Source organism: Chlorocebus sabaeus, chromosome 22, assembly GCF_047675955.1.
Source record: "Chlorocebus sabaeus isolate Y175 chromosome 22, mChlSab1.0.hap1, whole genome shotgun sequence".
Classification (NCBI taxonomy): domain Eukaryota; kingdom Metazoa; phylum Chordata; class Mammalia; order Primates; family Cercopithecidae; genus Chlorocebus; species Chlorocebus sabaeus.
In genome coordinates, this window is record NC_132925.1 from 14,417,137 (window position 1) to 14,437,123 (window position 19,987).

The 19,987-nt window shown below is 36.7% G+C and overlaps 1 protein-coding gene across 3 annotated transcripts in view; it reads left to right on the forward strand.

Annotated features, from left to right (window-relative positions):
• NSUN3 (NOP2/Sun RNA methyltransferase 3) overlaps positions 1–19,987 on the forward strand; it is a 211,465-nt gene that overhangs the window by 123,577 nt on the left and 67,901 nt on the right. Inside the window, exon 7 of one of the 3 annotated variants that reach the window (XR_012090519.1) lies at positions 6,278–6,525. The exons of the other annotated variants lie outside the window; for them this stretch is intronic. The gene's annotated coding sequence lies outside the window, so the exon portion shown is untranslated. The remainder of the gene's footprint in view (positions 1–6,277; positions 6,526–19,987) is intronic. 3 annotated transcript variants of the gene reach the window in all.

Sequence of the window (19,987 nt, forward strand, 5' to 3'; positions counted from 1 at the left end):
ACCATTGTAGTATTATATAGAATAATTTCGCTGTCTTAAAAATCCTCTATTCATGCCTCCCTTCCCTCAATTCTGGAAGCCACTATCTTTTTACTGTCTCTATCATTTTGTCTTTTCTATAATGTACTATAGTTGAAATCAGACAGTGTGCAGTCTATCCAGATTGAATTCTTTCACTTCGTAATATGCATTTAAGTTGCTTCTATTCCTTCATGTCTTTTCATGGCTTGATAATTCATTTCTTCTAAGCACTGAATAATATTCCATTATCTGGATGTACCACAGTTAATTTATCCATTCATCTACTGAAGGAAAGCTTGGTTGCTTTCAAGTTTTAACAATCATGATAAAAGTTTCTGTAAACAACTATGTGCAGGTTTTTGTGAGGACATATGTTTTCCATTCATTTGGGTAAATACAAGGGATATCAAGGACTGTGATTGCTGGGCTATATGGTTAGAGAATATTTACTTTTCTGAGAAATTGTCAAACAGTCTTACAAAGCAGATGTACCATTTCGCATTCTCACCAGCAATGAATGAGCATATCTATTGCATCACATCTTCACAATATATGATGTTGTGATAGATGCGTCACATCTTCAAGATATATGATGTTAAACATCTTTTCATATGCTTGCTCACCATCTGTATGTCTTCTTTGGGAAGGTATCTGTTCAGGTCTTTTGCTCATTTTTAAAATAAAGTTGTTCATTTTCTTATTGTTGAGTTTTAAGAGTTCTTTGTATATTTTAGATAATCTTTTATCAGTTGTATCTTTTGCAAATACTTTCTCCCAGTCTATGGCTTGTCTTCTCATTTTTTTGACACCATGTTGTGCAGAGAATAAATTTCTAATTTTAGTGAAGTCCAGTTTATCAACTCCTTTCATGAATTGTACATTTGGTATTGTTTCTAAAAAGTCATTGCCATAGCCAAGGCCATCAAGTTATTTTTCTATGTTATCTTCTAAGAGTTTTATAGCTTTGTGTTTTACATTTAGGTCTATGATCCATTTTGAGTTAATTTACATGAAGGATGGGAGGTTTGTGTCTAGATTTATCATTATTTATTGCATGATTGTTGTCCAGTGGTATGAGCACCATTTGTTGAAAAGACCATCTTTGCTCTATTTGTCAAAGATTAGTTAATTATATTTATGTGTGTCTATTTCCAGGCCCTCTATTCTATTTCATAGAGTTATTTTCTATTTTTTTGGACAGTTCACACTATGTTGATTATTATAGCTTTATAGTAAGTCTTGAAGTCAGGTGGCATCAGTACTCAGATTTTTTTTCTTCTTCAATAATGAGCTGGCTATTTTGAGCCTTTTACCTCTCTTTTAAACTTTAGAATCCACTTTTACCCCTCACAAAATAACTTGCTGGAATTTTGACCGGGATTGTGTTGCTCCATAGACCAAGTTGGGAAGAACTGACATCATGACAACATTGAGTCTTTCTATCCATAAACATGGAATATCTCCCCATTTATTTAGTTCTTTTTTGATAGCTTTCATTAGTTTTGTAGTTTTCCTCATAGTTCTTGAACATATTTTGTTAGATTTATACCTAAGTATTTCATTTTTGGGGGTGCGAATGTAAATGACAATGTCCTTTTAATTTCAAATTCCACTTGTTCATTGGTATTAGGAAAGTGATTGACTTTTGTACATTAATCTTGTATCCTGCAACCTTGTTAGTTCCAGGAATTTTTTGTTGATTCTTTCAGATTTTCTGCATAGATAGTCATGTCATCTGTGAACAGATAGTTTTTTTTCTTCCTTCCTCATCTGTGTACTTTTAAATTTCTCTTTCTCACCTTATTGCATTTATTAGAACTTCCAGTATGATGCTGAAAAGCAGTAATGAGAGTGGACATTCTTGCCTTGTTCCTGATCTTAGTGAGAGAGCTTCAAGTTTCTTACTATAAGATGTGTTGGCACTGGGTTTTTTGTTGATGTTTTTTGATCAAGTTGAGGAAGTTCAACTCTATTCCTAGATTTTTTTTATGAATTTGTGTCTGTGTCTATTGATTTATCATGTGAGTTTTCTTCTTTAGCCTGATGATGTGAAGGATTACATAGATTTATTTCAAATGTTAAACCAGCCTTTCAAATCTTGGATAAATCTCACTTGCTTGTGATATATAATTCCTTTTATACTTTGTTGGTTTGATTTTATAATATTTTATTTATTACGTCTGCATCTATGTTTATGAGAAATATTGTTCTGTAGTTTTATTTTCTTGTAAAGTCTTGTCAGGTTTTGGTATTATGATGATGCTGGCCTCATGGAATGAATTAGAAAGTGTTTCCTGTGTTTCTATTTTCTGAAAGTCTGTAGAGAATTGGTATCATTTCTTTCTTAAATGTTGGTAGAATTCAACAGTGAACACATCTGGCCCAGGTGCTATCTGTGTTGGAAGATTATTAACTATTGGTTCAATTTCCTTTATAGAGATAAGCCTACTCACATTGTCTATTTCCTCTTGTGTGAGTTTTGGCATGTTGTGTCTGCAAGAAATTGGTTCATTTCATCTGTTATCAAATTTGTGCAATTGGCCTGTAATTCCAGCACTTTGGGATGCCAAGGTGTTTAAACACCTTGAGGCCAGGTGTTTAAGACCAGCCTGGCCAACATGAAAAAACCCTGCCTCTACTAAAAACACACAGATTAGCCAGGTGTGGTAGTGGGTGCCTGTAATCCCAGCTACTCAGGAGGCTGAGGCAGGAGAATCACTTGAATCCAGGAGGCAGAGGTTGCAGTGAGCCAAGATCATGCCACTGCACTCCAGCCTGAGTGACAGACCAATACTCTATATCAAAAAAAACAAAAAACAAAAAACAACAATTTGTGCTGTTCCTATGATTTCAAATTCAACCCCTAGAAACATGAGACATAATAAAAACAGACTGTTGCTTTAAGCCACTATCTCTGAAGTAGTTTATTTCATAGCAATAGACAACCTCAACACAAAGATTAAGTGTTTTCAACTGAAGTTCATGAAAATGAGGGTGAAGATGAAATATTTTAAATTGGAAATCATCTTACACTTACCAAAAGTTTTAAAATATAACACAGAAAACTCTTACATACCATTCGCCTAACTTCTCCTAATATTAACATCTCGCATAACCACACTAAAATTAATGACATCAAGAAATTACCATGGATACAATAATACTATTAACTAATCTAGAGACTTTATTTGAATTTTGCCAGTTGTACTACCAATACACTTTTTCTAATCCAAGATTCAATCCATAATCCTATCTTGCCTTAAGCGTTATAGTTTGTTAGTCTTCTCCAATCTATTACAATTCCTCTGTTTTTGTTTGTCTTTTATGACTTTGACATTTTGAAGAGCATGGACCAGTTATTCTGTAGAATGTCACTGAATTTGAGTTTATCTGATGTTTTCCCATGATTAAATTCAAGCTATGCATTTTTGGCAAGAATTCCATAATATTGTTACCTTCTCAGAGCATCGCATCGGGACATACAGGATGTTGATATGTATTAATACATTATGTCTTATTACATAATTTTAACGTTGATCCCTCGGTTAAGGTGGTGTCTGCTAGGTTTCTTCACTGTAAAGTTATTATTTTTTCTTTTGTCATTACTAAGTATCTGGCGAGGAGATAGTTTAAAGCCATGCAAATACTCTGCTTCTTCTCCTATCTTTATGCTAATTTTAGCATTCATCTGTGACTCTAACCTGTAATAGTTACTATTTTTGTCCTAATGGTGATTTTCTACAGTCATCATTCCTCTACATTTATTAATTAGAATTTCATGCTAGCAAAATCTTATCCTTGTCATTCATTTTTAAATTTATTCAATCATTTATATCACTATGGACTATGGGTTTTAATCTAATAAGTCCTTGTTTATTTTGGTTCTCAAATTAACCCTGATTTGGTCCTGAGTTTCTTTAAGTTGTTCTTCAATGTGCTCCCATCAATTTTTAGCATTTTCTTTCTTTCTTTCTTTCTTTCTTTTTTTTTTGAGACGGAATCTCGCTCTGTCACCCAGGCTGGAGTGAGTGGCGCAATCTCGGCTCACTGCAAGCTCCGCCTCCCGGGTTCCCGCCATTCTCCTGCCTCAGCCTCCCGAGTAGCTGGGACTACAGGCGCCGCCACCACGCCCGGCTAATTTTTTGTATTTTTAGTAGAGACGGGGTTTCACCGTGTTAGCCAGGATGGTCTCGATCTCATGACCTCATGATCCGCCCTCCTCGGCCTCCCAAAGTGCTGGGATTACAGGTGTGAGCCACCGGCGCCTGGCCGCATTTTCTTTATTTCTAACACCACAAGATATTCCAGGATGGTCTTGTACCTTCCCTGCCTCAGACCTGGAATCCACCATGCCTTCAAGAACTCTGGTTCCTTTTACTGAAGGACGATATTAAGAAATGAAGACCCTGGTATTCTCATTACTGCTGAAATAGCTTTGCTTCTAGGCTCTCTCTGTGGACAGAGGTAGGAAATATGTGTATGTAAACTAACCTATGCATATATACATATCTGTATTTATTTTTATTTTATTTTATTTATTTATTTTATTTTTATTTATTTCTTTTTTTGAGATGGAATCTCGCTGTGTTGCCCAGGCTGGAGTGCAGTGGCGACATCTCGGCTCACTGCAAGCTCCGCCTCCCGGGTTCCCGCCATCCTCCTGCCTCAGCCTCCCGAGTAGCTGGGACTACAGGCGCCGCCGCCACTCCCAGCTAATTTTTTGTATTTTTAGTGGAGACGGGGTTTTGCCGTGTTAGCCAGGATGGTCTCGATCTCCTGACCTCGTGATCCACCCCCAAAGTCCTGGGATTACAGGTGTCAGCCACCATGCCCCGCCATCTGTATTTATTTTTATATCCACTCATATTTATATTAAAAACTGATATAGTTACCTCAGATTCCAGTTCACCACCACAGGTTTTATTCTAGCTTTCTTTCATTGTTTGTAATTCCTTTCTCTACCTGTGAGAAAACTCATTCTTATTCTCCACAATATATTTTCATATGAAAATTGACCTTTAATGGTTACCAAAGAGGCACTCTTTTTATATGGCCCATTTTGTTCTTGCTTTTAACTTCAACTACTTTCCTTGCAGTTCAGACTTCATAAAGGTAAGTTTGTCAATAGAGACAAATGGAGATTACCAGTTCTGTAGATTACACAGTTAAATAGTGCATAGGGATCGTGGTTGAAAAGCAAACACTGACATCTAATTAGTGTTTTTAAGTAACTCCATTTTACTGGGTTAATTTCATATTGCTTCAAGAAAATTAATCACTTGATGGATCTTGTTGAATGTAATGCTAACACCCTTCATCAGGATTTACAATAAAAATAGCAAATTGAGACTGAACATATCCAGTATTATATGTCAGACATGTCCTAGAAACTGCAAACAAACAAAATTAATATTATGCATTATTTTAATTTTGTAAAGGATGTTGGAACACTCTTTCTTTGAATGATGACATACAAAACTAGCTTGCCCTATTCTAGTTGTATAGTGACGAGAATAAATGACTATCAATTAGGCATTTGCTTTTCATTTATATTAAGCTTAAAATGTTAGCTGTATCATTTGAATAATGTATGTACCTGTTTTAACTAATAGTCTTATTTTTCTAGCTACTTAGTTTAGAAATGATAATTTTAGCTTTAAAGCATGTTTTGATTTGTAAATTTGTTACTCAGTCTCTTTTCCTTATAAATAGATTTCTTAACATCCATAGTTTTAGAAGTGAAGTACTTCTATTATATTCATGAAAGTCCTCATCAGTGAGGTGGATATCTCATATGATTTTTTCAAAATATAGAAATCACAATTGCCATGGGAAATGTGAGTTACAGACACAATTTCAGAAGGTTGTTTTAGGAAATATCTACACGCACATAAAGGGTGAATATTGAGCAAACTGTACCAAAATTTTGCTATCAAAGTATGCACAAGAGAGCATGACACTTAAATTAGGGTAAAAATTTTTAATTTAATTCTAAACAACAATGTTCTTACATGAAGGCTGTTAAACCCTGAACTATGCTCTTGAAGATGAGGTTTTAGAATTTTTTTCTCTCAAGGTCTTTATAAACTAATGCATTTATAAATTAATAAATTTAGAATTTTAAGATGGGTGAGGTGTGATCTTACCTTAATGGAGAGACATAGACTTAATGAGTTCCCCAAAGGCTGCATCCTAGTCTTAAGTTTGTTTTTGGTTGTTGTTTGTTTGTTTTGTTTTTTGTTTTTTTCTGAGACAGGGTCTTACTCTGTCACCCAGGCTGGAATGCAGTGATGTGAACACAGCTCACTGCAGCCTCAACCTCCTAAGCTCAAGCAATCCTCCCACCTCAGCCTCCTGAGAAGCCGGGACAAGATTCTAAGAAAGTCATTTGCACTTAGAATTTACACTGGAATGGGATCAAGGAGTCTCACTGCTCCTACCTGTCCACAGAGAAGTGACACCTATAGAAATGATGTGAGAAAGCGAACACTCACCTACGTGTTGGTAGGTTTGGGACCAGAGTTCTTGCTGATATGCTGGTGTAGGGAAGATAGAACAATATCTTTTCCTTCACCATGACAAAGTTTATGGCTGATACCCCTATAACAAAAGACAGATTAACAAGAGAAAAGCATAGCACATCTATTTAAAAATGAAGAGCCAAAGACCCAATGAAAACTATTTTGCTGCTGAGGTGCAGTTAAGAATAGCCAGTCATGTAGCAGTACGATTAGACAAAAAGGGTATGATCTAATGATAGTAAACTGGGGGAACTTAGCAAGGCCTATTTGTTAAGATTCATTTCTGTACCTCTGTGTTTATATCTTTCCTCTTGGTATAGGGCACAACCCCTGTCATGTGAGGATCTTTAGGGAAGAAGGGAAGCCTTCTTTTTATGGTCTAGTGTCCCTGACAAATCTCCTGTTAAATTGTAATTCTCAGTGTTGAAGGTAGGGCCTGGTGGGAGGTATCTGGGTATGGGGGTAGATCTCTCATGGTTTGGTCCTGTCCTTACGATAGTGAGTTCTCACAAGACCTGGTTGTTTAAAAGTGTGTGGTACCCCTCTCCCTTACTCTCTCTCTTGCTCCTGTTTTCACCGTGTGAGTTGCTGCTGGATTCCCCTTTGCCTTCTGCCATGATTGAAAGCTTCCTGAGGCCTCATCAAAAGCCAAGCAGATGCCAGCACCATGCTTCCTGTAAAGCCTGCAGAACCATGAGCCAATTAAACCTCTGTTCTTTGTAAATTACCCAGTCTCTGCCTCAGCAGGACACACTGGGGTACTCACATAGGGCCATGGATGTCTATATAGCAAGGCAAGAATGACGTAGCACATGGCCTCAGGGAATAAATGCAGGGGAAGGTCACAGAGTGATATTTCTATTCATGCTAAGTTGCCCTATTTTGGGGTACTATGTTTTGAGCCACAACAGCAAAATAATAATAATAGTAAAATATTTCATATAGTATACTACATAATTTTTAGGATTTTGGGGGCCTATATTTTATGTACCCATTATATCAACTATGTGAATTAGTGAATATACTATTCTTACTGTGTCTGAGGCACAGAGATTTTAGAATACTTCTCTAAGTTCAGGAGGCAGAGTAAGGACTTGAATGTTCATTTTTCGATGTAAGCAAGTGTTCTTCCAAGTTACTTGCTGCCTTTTGTTTGAGAATATTTGGAATTAAATGTAATTTGACGTAAGTGGAGATTACATATGTTTGGATTCAGACAAAACTGCACTTGTTGTGGGAAAAGAGGCACGGTGTTTTAGTAGCTGAATTTAGACCAGCACATCTCAAAGAGTCCTCTGAGGAACATTAGCTCTCTGAGATTATGGTAGGTGTTACACCTTGTTAATTGAAGTTTGATTCAGCCTTGAGTAACAGAAAAAAAAATCACAATTACATACACACAATTGAAGATTATTTTCCTCTCACATAAAGAAGTCTAGAGCTAGGCCCTATTTGACTGGTGTGGTGGCCCACAATAAGGAGTCTGGGTCCTACTGTCTTGTGGCTTTCTTGTCTTTAGTGAGCCACTCCTCCTGGTTCAACTGCTGAGACTGAATTCTGGTCAGCTGAAAGGAGGAAGGAGGCAACTGAAAGATAGGAATGCCCCTTGCCTTTAAGGGTATTTCTAACTTGCCACACATATTATGTCCACTTATATCTCATTGGTCAGAACTTATTTACTTGACCAGAGGTAGCATCAAGGGGATCTGGGCAAGAAAACTTTTTGACTAAATGGCAATGTACCCAGCTAAAACTGAAATTACTGTAAAAATGAAGACGGGATAAATGGATATGAGAACTGACCCTACTATGACTGCTACATGCCCATAAAAGTAAGCTCCATTTTAAAAAGAATTTTTTGTGGTCAAATAAGGCTTAGAAATGCAAGAGTAAATAAAGTTAAACAAGTGTCTTTAACACCAGGCTTCTCAAAGATGCCAATGCATATTGCAAAACTTTTAAGAGTGGGATATGGTATGTAAAGTTCCTATACTTATTTGACTATAGAACTCTTGACCCATGAAGTATTTGTTGGAATTAATGGTCCACAGAATATACTTTGAGGAAATACTGCTGTAAACTGTTGAATCCGGAATGGATAATTCCTATCTGTTCCCTGCTGCCAAGTTACTTACTGAAGAAGGCATTGAGCCGCCTCTGACTTACTTAACATGATTTTATTCTATTTGTGAGTCAAAGATGTGGTGAAACATACATAATGAGCATGACTGTGGAGCAATTTGCAAACATAAATGATTGTAGAAATGCCAAATAATTAGACTTTAAAGAGGAAATTCTTAAATTTTTTGCCTAAAAATACGTTGAGCACTTTTCAGGTAGATAATTCAGCATTCTGTAATGCCTCTACTAATGGAGAGAGGACTTTTGAATAATACAATAATAATAGCTACCAGTTGTTGAGCATACAGAGAATCCTGCCTCAGCAGACCACACTGGGGTACTCACATAGGGCTGTGGATGCTCCCATGGCCGTGGACCAGGCACTGCTAAGTTTACTCTGTTTTTTTGTATGTCTTCTTTTGAGAAATGTGTATTCAGATCCTGTGTCTCTTTTTTAATTGGTTTGTTTTCTTACTATTATTTGAGTTTCTTTTACATTTTGAATATTAATCCCTTACCAGATGTATGGTTTGTAAATACGTTTTCCCATAGTGTAGGTTGTCTCTTTACTCTGTTGATTGGTTCCTTGGCTGTGAAGCTTTTTTATTTTACTATTTTTGCTTTTGTTGCCTGTACTTTGGGGTTCATATTCAAGAAATGATTGCCCAGACCAGTATCATGGAACTTTTCCCTTATGTTTTTTATTCTAGTAATTATACAGTAGAGTTTCAGGTTGTAAGTCTTCGATCCATTTTTAAATTTCATTTTATTTATATTTCAATAGTTTTACAGAAACAGGTGGTGTTTGGTTACATGGACAAGTTTTTTAGTGGTGATGTCTGAGGTTTTGATGCACCCATCACCTGAGCAGTGTACATTGCACCCAATATGTAGCCTTTTATCCTTCACCCACCTTCCACCCTTTCCCCCGAGTCCCTAAAGTCCTTTGTATTATTCTTATGCCTTTGCAGCTTCATAGCTTAGCTCCCACTTACGAGCGAGAACATATGATGTTTGGTTTTCCATTCCTGAGTTACTTCACTTAGAATAATAATCTCCACCTTCATCCAAGTTGCTGTGAATGCCATTATTTCATTCCTTTTTTGACTGCATAGTATTCCATAGTATATATAAACCACATTTTCTTTATATCCATTCATTGATTGATGAACACTTGGGCTAATTCCATATTTTTACAATTGTGATTTGTGCTGCTATAAACATGCGTGTGCAAGTATCTTTTTCATATAATCACTGCTTTTCTTCTGGATAGATACCCAGTAGTGGGATTGCTGCATCAATGGTAGATCTACTTTTAGTTCTTTAAGGAATTTTCATACTGTTTTCCATAGTGATTGTACTATTTTACATTCCCACCAGCTGTGTGAAAGTGTTCCCTTTCACCACATCCACACCAACATCTATTATTTAAAAAATTTTTTTTATTATGGCCATTCTTTCAGGAGTAAGGTGGTATTGCATCATGATTTTGATTTGCATTTCCCTGATCATTAGTGATGTTGAGCATTTTTCATACATTTTTTGGCCATTTGTATATCTTCTATTGAGAATTGTCTATTCATGTCCTTAGCCCACTTTTTGATGAGATTTTTTTCTCTTGCTAATTTGTTTGAGTTTCTTGTAGATTCTGGATACTAGTCCTTTTTCAGATGTATAGATTGTGAAGATTTTCTACCATTCTGTGGGTTGTCTGTTTACTCTGCTGATTGTTTCTTTTGCTGTGCAGAAGCTTTTTAGTTAAATTAAGTCCCATCTATTTATCTTTGTTTTTGTTGCATTTGTTTTTGGGTTTTTGATCATGAAGGCTTTGCTTAAGCCAATGTCTGGAAGGGTCTTTCTGATGTTATCTTCCAGGATTTTTATAGTTTCAGGTCTTAGATTTAAGTTCTTGACCCATCTTGAGTTGGTTTTTGTGTAAGGTGAAAGATGAGGATCCAGTTTTATTCTTCTGCATGTAGCTTACAAATTATCCCAGCACCATTTGTTAAATAGATTGTCCTTTCCCCACTTCATCTTTTTGTTTGCTTTGTTGAAAATCAGTTGGCTGTAAGTATTTGGGTTTATTTCTGGGTTCTCTACTCTGTTCCATTGGTCTATGTGTGTATTTTTATATCAGTACCATGCTGTTTTGGTGACTATGGCCTTATAATATAGTTTGAAGTCAGGTAATATGATGCCTCCAGATTTGTTCTTTTTGTTTAGTCTTGTGATTTGGCTATGTGGGTTCTTTTTTGGTTCCATTTGAATTTTAGGATGATTTTTCCTAGTTCTTTGAAGAATGATTATGGTACTTTGATGGAAATTGCACTGAATCTGTAGATGGCTTTTGGCAGTATGCTCATTTTCACAGTATTGATTCTACCCAACCAAGAACATGGAACGTGTTTTCATTTGTATGTGTCATCTATGATTTCTTTCAGCAGTGTTTTGTAGTTTTGCTTGTAGAAGTATTTTACCTCCTTGGTTAGGTATATTCATAAATATATATATGTAATTTTTTTGCAGCTATTATAAAAGAGGATGAGTTCTTGATTCTCAGCTTGGTTGCTGTTGATATTTAGGAGATATACTGATTTGTATACATTAATTTTGTATCTTGAAACTTAACTGAATTCATTTGTCAGTTATAGGAGCTTTTTGGATGAGTCTTTAGGTTTTTCTAGGTATATGATTATATCATTGGAACAGCAACAGTTTGACTTCCTCTTTACCAATTTAAGTGCCCTTTATTTCCTTCTCTTGTCTGATTACTCTGGCTAGGACTTCCACTATGTTGAATAAAAGTGGTGAAAGTGGACATTCTTGTCTTGTTCCAGTTCTCAAGGGGAATGCTTTCAGCTTTTCCCTGTTCAATATAATGTTGGCTGTGGGATAAAAAAAGACATAGATGTCTTTTATTACCTTAAGGTTTGTCCCTTCTGTGATGATTTGCTGAGGGTTTTAATCAAAAAGGGATGCTAGATTTTGTCAAATGTTTTATCTGCATCTATTGAGATGATCGTGTGATTTTTGTTATTAATTCTGTTTATGTGGTGTATCATATTGATTGACTTGCATATGTTAAAACATCTCTGCATTCCTGGTATGACATCTCTGCATTCCTGGTATGAAGCCCACTTGATCATGCTGGATAAATTTTGGTATTCTATTGGATTTGGTTAGCTAGCATTTTGTTGAGGAGTTTTACATCTGTGTTCATCAGGGATATTGGTCTGTAGTTTTTTTTTTGGTATGTTCTATCCTGGTTTTGGTATTAGGGAGATACTGGCTTTACAGAATGATTTAGGGAGGATTCCCTCTTTCTCTGTCTCTTGAAATAGTGTCAACAGGATTAGTACCAATTTTTCTTTGAATGTCTGATAGAATTCAGCTGTGAATCCATATGGCTCTTCACTTTTCTTGGCAATTTTTAAATTATCATTTTAATCTCACTGCTTGATATTGGTATTTTCAGAGTTTCTATTTCTTCCTGATTTTATCTAGGAGGGTTGCATATTTTCAGGAATGTATCCATCTCCTCTAGGTTTTCTAGTTTGTGTGCATAAAGGTGTTCATAGTAGCCTGGAATGATCTTTTGTATTTCTGTGGTATCTGTTGTAATATCTCCATTTCATTTCTAATTGAGCTTATTTGGATGTTCTGTCTTCTTTTCTTGGTTAATCTCACTAATGGTCTATCAGTTTTGTCTTTTCAAAGAACTAGCTTTTTATTTCACTTATGTTTTGTATTTTTGTTGTTGTTGTTGTTTCACTTTTATTTAGTTCTGCTCTGATCTTTGTTATTTATTTTCTTCTGCTGCATTTGGGTTTGGTTTGTTCTTGTTTCTCTAGTTCCTTGAAGTGTGACCTTAGATTGTATATTTGTGCTCTTTCAAACTTTTTGATACAGGCATGTAATGCTATTAACTTTCCTCTTAGCACCGCTTTTGCTGTATCTGAGAGGTTTTTGTCACTATTATCGTTCAGTTCAAATAATTATTTAATTTTTAACTTGATTTCATTGTTGACCCAAGGATTACTCAGGAGAAGATTATTTAATTTCCATGTATTTGCATGGTTTTGGGGGTTCCTTTTTGCAGTTGATTTCCAGTTTTATTACACCATGATCTGAGAGAGTACTTGATATAATTTTAATTTTCTTAAATGTATTGAGATTTGTTTTGTGGCCTATGATATGGACTATCTTGGAGAATGTTCCATGTGCTGATGAACAGAATGTGTATTCTACAGTTGTTGGGTAAAATGTTCTGTGAATATCTGTTAAGCGCATTTGTTCTAGGATATAGTTGAAATCCATTGTTTTTTGTTGATTTTTCTCTCTTTATGACCTCTCTAGTGCTGTCAGTGGGTTACTGAAATCCCCCACTATTATTGTGTTGCTGTCTATCTCATTTCTTAGATCTAGTAGTAATTGTTTTATAAATTTGGCAGCTTCAGTGTTAAGTGCATATATACTTAGAATTGTGATATTTTCCTGTTGGATTAGTCCTTTTATCATTATATAATGTCCCTCTTTGTCTTTTTTAACTATTGTTACTTTAAAGTCTGTTTTGTCTAATATAAGAGTAGCTACTCCTGCTTCCTTTTGGTGTCCATTTGCATGAAACATCACCCTTTACGTTAACTGTATGTGAGACCTTGTGTCTCTTGAAGACAGCAGATACTTGGTTGGTGAATTGTTATCTACTCTGCCATTTTGTATCTTTTAAGTGGAGCATTTAGGCCATTTACATTCAAGGTTAGTATTGAGATATTGAGATGCAAGGTTCTATTCTATTCATTGTGCTGGTTATTGCCTGAATATCTTGTTTTATTTTTCATTGTGTTAACTGTTTACAGGTCCTGTGAGATTTATGCTTTAAGGATAATCTATTTTGGTGTATTTTGAGGATTTGTTTCAAGATTTAGAGGTCCTTTTAGCAGATCTTGTCGTACTGGCTTGGTAGTGGCAAATTCTCTCAGCTTTTGTTTGTTTGAAAAAGCCTGTATCTTTCCTTCATTTATGCAACTTAGTTTCACTGGATACAAAATTCTTGGCTGATAATTGTTTTGTTGAGGAGGCTAAGTATAGGTCCCTAATCCCTTCTGCCTTGGAGGGTTTCTACTGAGAAATCTGCTGTCGATCTGATAGGTTTTCCTTTATAAGTTATCTGATGTTTTTGCCTTATAACTCTTAAGATTCTTTCCTTCATCTTAACTTTTGGATAACCTGATGACTATGTGCCTAGGTGATAATCTTTTTGCAATAAATTTTCCAAGTGTTCTTTGAGCTTCTTGTATTTGGATGTCTAGATCTCTAACAAGGCCAGATTTTCCTCAATTTTTCCCTCAAATACGTTTTTCAAACTTTTAGATTTCTCTTCTTCCTCAAGAATACCAAGATTTTTACATTTGGTCATTTAACATAATCCCAAACTTCTAGGAGGCTTTGTTCATTTTCCTAAAATTCTTTTTTCTTTGTCTTTGTCAGATTGGGTTAATTTGAAAGCCTTGTCTTCAAGCTCTGAAATTCTTTCTTCTGCTTTTTAAACTCTACTGCTGAGACTTTGCAGTGTATTTTGCATTTCTCTAAGTGTGTCCTTCATTTCCAGAAGTTGTGATTATTTTTTATTTATGCTATCTATTTCTCTGGAGTTTTTTCCATCCATATCCTATAACATATTTTTGATTTCTTTAAGTTGTCATTCACCTTTCTGTGGTGCCTCCTTGAGCAGCTTAATGATTGACTTTCTGAATTCTTTTTCTGGCAATTCAGATATTTCTTCTTGGTTGGGATCCGTTGCTGGTTAGCTAGTGTGATCGTTTGGGGATATTAAATAACCTTGTTTTGGTTATATTACCAGATTTTGTTTTGTTTTGTTTTCTTCTCATTTGAGTAGACTATGTCAGAGGTAAGATCTAGGGCTCAAGGGCTGTTGTTCAGATTCTTTTGTCTCATGAGGTGCTCCCTTGAGCACCAGATTTACTTTGTTCCTCTAAGCTCATTTGAATTGGGTTTCTGTGGTTTCGAGAAAAGAAATACTGACTATTAATAGGCTCAAGCATATCTAACTCAGTAGACAGTGAGGGCGGGGGAGAGGAGGGGCGGAATCCCAGGACAGCTTTGTGGAAAAAATCATGTGTTCACTGGGTTTAAGAAATGAGTAAGAATTAGGAATTAGCTAGAGGAAGTGAGGGGATAAAGGTGAGTTAGAAGAGGTAATCAGGGCAGAAGAAACAGCATGAGCAGAGGTTTTGCAAGAAGACACAGCACAGTGTGTGTGTAAAAAAATGTCAGCTGGTACTCCTGTATTCCTGGAGAGTGCAGCACATGGCAGAGAACAGCAGATGAAAAGACTGAAGAAATAATAGGAATGAGAGAATGGAGGATGTCAATAGGCCATATCCCTTTAAGTAGAGAGGAGTTCAGCTGAGGAGTCACATGAACAGATTTCTCTATGAAGGATAGATAGGAAGAGGGCAAGTCTTGCAATGCAACATCTTTTTTTTTCTTTTATTATTATACTTTAAGTTCTAGGGTATATGTGCACAACGTGCAGGTTTGTTACATATGTATACATGTGCTACACCCATTAACTCATCATTTACATTAGGTATATCTCCTTATGCTATCCGTTCCCCCTACGCCCTCCCCCCAATAGGACCCGGTGTGTGATGTTCCCCTTCCTGTGTCCAGGTGATCTCATTGTTCATTTACCACCTATGAGTGAGAACATGTGGTATCTGGTTTTCTGTTCTTGCCATAGTTTGCTGAGAATGATGGTGTCCAGTTGCATCCATGTCCCTACAAAGGACACGAACTCATCCTCTTTTATGGTTACATAGTATTCCATGGTGTATATGTGCTACATTTTCTTTTTTTTTTTTTTTTTTTTTTTTTTTTTTGAGACGGAGTCTCGCTCTGTCGCCCAGGCTGGAGTGCAGTGGCCGGATCTCAGCTGACTGCAAGCTCCGCCTCCCGGGTTTACGCCATTCTCCTGCCTCAGCCTCCCGAGTAGCTGGGACTACAGGCGACCACCACCACGCCCGGCTAGTTTTTTGTGTTTTTAGTAGAGACGGGGTTTCACCGTGTTAGCCAGGATGGTCTCGATCTCCTGACCTCGTGATCCGCCCGTCTCGGCCTCCCAAAGTGCTGGGATTACAGGCTTGAGCCACCGCGCCCGGCCGTGCTACATTTTCTTAATCCAGTCTGTCACTGATGGACCTTTGGGTTGATTCCAAGTCTTTACTATTGTGAATAGTGCCGCAATAAACATACATGTGCATGAGTCTTTATAGCAGCATGACTTGTAATCCTTTGGGTATATCCCCAGTAATGGGATGGCTGTGTCAAATGGTATTTCTAGTTGTAGAACCTTGAGGAATCGCCATACTGTTTTCCATAATGGTTGAACTAGTTTACAGTCCCACCAACAGTGTAAAAGTGTTCCTATTTTTCCACATCCTCTCCAGCACCTGTTGTTTCCTGATTTTTTAATGATTGCCATTGTAACTGGTGTGAGATGATATCTGATTGTGGTTTTGATTTGCATTTCTCTGATGGCGAGTGATGATGAGCATTTTTTCATGTATCTGTGGACTGTATGAATGTCTTCTTTTGAGAAGTGTCTGTTCATATCCTTTGCCCACTTTATGATGGGGTTGTTTGTTTTTTTCTTGTAAATTTGATTGAGTTCTTTGTAGGTTCTGGAATTAGCCCTTTGTCAGATGAATAAATTGCAAAAATTTTCTCTCATTCTGTAGGTTGCCTGTTCACTCTGATGGTAGTTTCTTTTACTGTGCAGAAGCTTTTTAGTTTAATTAGATCCCATTTGTCAATTTTGGCTTTTGTTGCCATTGCTTTTGGTGTTTTAGACATGAAGTCCTTGCCCATGCCTATGTCCTGAATGGTATTACCTAGGTTTTCTTCTAGGGTTTTTATGGTTTTAGGTCTAACATTTAAGTCTCTAATCCATCTTGAATTAATTTTCATAAGGGAGTAAGCAAAGGATCTAGTTTCAGCTTTCTACTTGTGGCTAGCCAATTTTCCCAGCACCATTTATTAAATAGGGAATCCTTTCCCCATTTCTTGTTTTTGTCAGGTTTGTCAAAGATCACATGACTGTAGATGTGTGGTATTGTTTCTGAGGGCTCTGTTCTGTTCCATTGGTCTATATCTCTGTTTTGGTACCAGTACCATGCTATTTTGGTTACCGTAGCCTTTTAGTATAGTTTGAAGTCAGGTAGCATGATGCCTCCAGCTTTGTTCTTTTGGCTTAGGATTGTCTTGGCAATGTGGGGTCTTTTTTGGTTCCATATGAACTTTAAAGCTGTTTTTTCCAATTCTGTGAAGAAAGTCATTGGTAGCTTAATGCGGATGGCATTGAATCTATAATTACCTTGGGCAGTGTGGCCATTTTCACAGTATTGATTCTTCCTATCCATGAGCATGGTATGTTCTTCCATTTGTTTCTGTCCTCTTTTATTTCACTGATCAGTGGTTTGTAGTTCTCCTTGAAGAGAGGTCCTTTACATCCCTTGTAAGTTGGATTCCTAGGTATTTTGTTCTCTTTGAAGCTATTGTGAATGGGAGTTCATTCATGATTTGGCTCTCTGTTTGTCTGCTACTGGTGTCTAAGAACGCTTGTGATTTTTGCACTTTGATTTTGTATCCTGAGACTTTGCTGAAGTTTCTTATCAGCTTAAGGAGATTCGGGGCTGAGACAATGGAGTTTTCTAAAAATACCATCATGTCATCTGCAAACAGGGACAATTTGACTTCTTCTTTTCCTAACTGAATATCCTTTATTTCTTTCTCTTGCCTGATTGCCCTAGCCAGAACTTCCAACACTATGTTGAATAGGAGTGGTGAGAGAGGGTATCCCTGTCTTGTGCCAGTTTTCAAAGGGAATGCTTCCAGATTTTGCCCATTCAGTATGATATTGGCTGTGGGTTTATCATAAATAGCTCTTATTATTTTGAGATACGTTCCATCAATACCAAATTTATTGAGAGTTTTTAGCATGAAGGGCTGTTGAATTTTGTCAAAGACCTTGTCTGCATCTATTGAGATAATCGTGTGGTTTTTGTCTTTGGTCCTGTTTGTATGTAGGATTACGTTTATTGATTTGCATATGTTGTACCAGCCTTCTATCCCAGGGATGAATCCCACTTGATCATGGTGGATAAGCTTTTTGATGTGCTGCTGGATTTGGTTTGCCAGTATTTTATTGAGGATTTTTGCCTCGATGTTCATCAGGGATATTGGTCTAAAATTCTCTTTTTTTGTTGTATTTCTGTCAGGCTTTGGTATCAGGATGATGCTGGCTTCTTAAAATGAGTTAGGGAGGATTCCCTCTTTTTCTATTGATTGGAATAGTTTCAGAAGGAATGGTACCAACTCCTCCTTGTACCTCTGGTAGAATTAGGCTGTGAATCCATCTGGTCCTGGACTTTTTTTGGTTGGTAGGCTATTAATTATTACCTCAATTTCAGAGCCTGCTATTGGTCTATTCAGGGATTCAACTTCTTCCTGATTTAGTCTTGGGAGAGTGTAAGTGTCCAGGAAATTATACATTTCTTATAGGTTTTCTAGTTTATTTGCATAGAGGTGTTTATAATATTCTCTGATGGTAGTTTGTATTTCTATGGGTTCGGTGGTGATATCCCCTTTATCATTTTTTTATTGTGTCTATTTGATTCTTCTCTCTTTTCTTCTTTATTAGTCTTGCTAGCGGTCTGTCAATTTCGTTGATCTTTTCAAAAAACCAACTCCTGGATTCATTGATTTTTTGGGGGGTTTTTTGTGTCTCTATCTCCTTCAGTTCTGCTCTGATCTTAGTTATTTCTTGCCTTCTGCTAGCTTTTGAATGTGTTTGCTCTTGCTTCTCTAGTTATTTTAATTGTGATGTTAGGGTGTCAATTTTAGATCTTTCCAGCTTTCTCTTGTGGGCATTTAGTGCTATAAATTTCCCTTTACACACTGCTTTAAATGTGTCCTAGAAATTCTGGGTATGTTGTATCTTTGTTCTCACTGGTTTCAAAGAACATCTTTATTGCTGCCTTCATTTCGTTATGTACTCAGTAGTCATTCAGGAGCAGGTTGTTCAGTTTCCATGTAGTTGAGCGGTTTTGATTGATTTTCTTAGTCCTGAGTTCTAGTTTGATTGCACTGTGGTCTGAGAGACAGTTTGTTATAATTTCTGTTCTTTTACATTTGCTGAGGAGTGCTTTACTTCCACCTATGTGGTCAATTTTGGAATAAGTGTGATGTGGTGCTGAGAAGAATGTATATTCTGTTGATTTGGGGTGGAGAGTTCTATAGATGTCTATTAGGTCCACTTGGTGCAGAATTGAGTTCAATTCCTGGATATCCTTGTTAACTTTCTGTCTTGTTGATCTGTCACTTGTTGACAGTGGGGTGTGAAAGTCTCCCATTATTATTGTATGGGAGTCTAAGTCTCTTTGTAAGTCTCTAAGGACATGCTTTATGAATCTGGGTGCTCCTGTATCACATGCATATATATTTAGGGTAGTTAGCTCTTCCTGATGAATTGATCCCTTTACCATTATGTAATGGCCTTCTTTGTCTCTTTTGATCTTTGATGGTTTAAAGTCTGTTTTATCAGAGACTAGGATTGTAACCCCTGCTTTTTTTTGTTTTCCATTTGCTTGGTAGATCTTCCTCCATCCCTTTATTTTGAGCCTATGTGTGTCTCTGCATGTGAGATGGGTCTCCTGAATATAGCAAACTTTTGGGTCTTGATTCTTTATCCAGTTTGCCAGTCTGTGTCTTTGAATTGGACCATTTAGTCCATTTACGTGTAAGGTTAATATTGTTATGTGTGAACTTGATCCTGTCATTATGACATTAGCTGGTTATTTTGCTTGTTAGTTGATGCAGTTTCTTCCTAGCATCGATGGACGTTACATTTTGGCATGTTTTTGCAAAAGCTGGTACCTATTGTTCCTTTCTGTGTTTAGTGCTTCCTTCAGGATCTCTTGTAGGGCAGGCCTAGTGGTGACAAAATCGCTAAGCATTTGCTTGTCTGTAAAGGATTTTATTTCTCCTTCAATTATGAAACTTAGTTTGGCTGGATATGAAACTCTGGGTTGAAAATTCTTTTCTTTAAGAATGTTGAATATTGGCCCCCACTCTCTTCTGGCTTGTAGAGTTTCTGCCAAGAGATCTGCTGTTAGTCTGATGGGCTTCCCTTTGTGTGTAACCTGACCTTTCTCTCTGGCTGCCCTTAACATTTTTTCTCTTATTTCAACTTTGGTGAATCTGATAATTATGTGTCTTGGAGTTGCTCTTCTCGAGGAGTA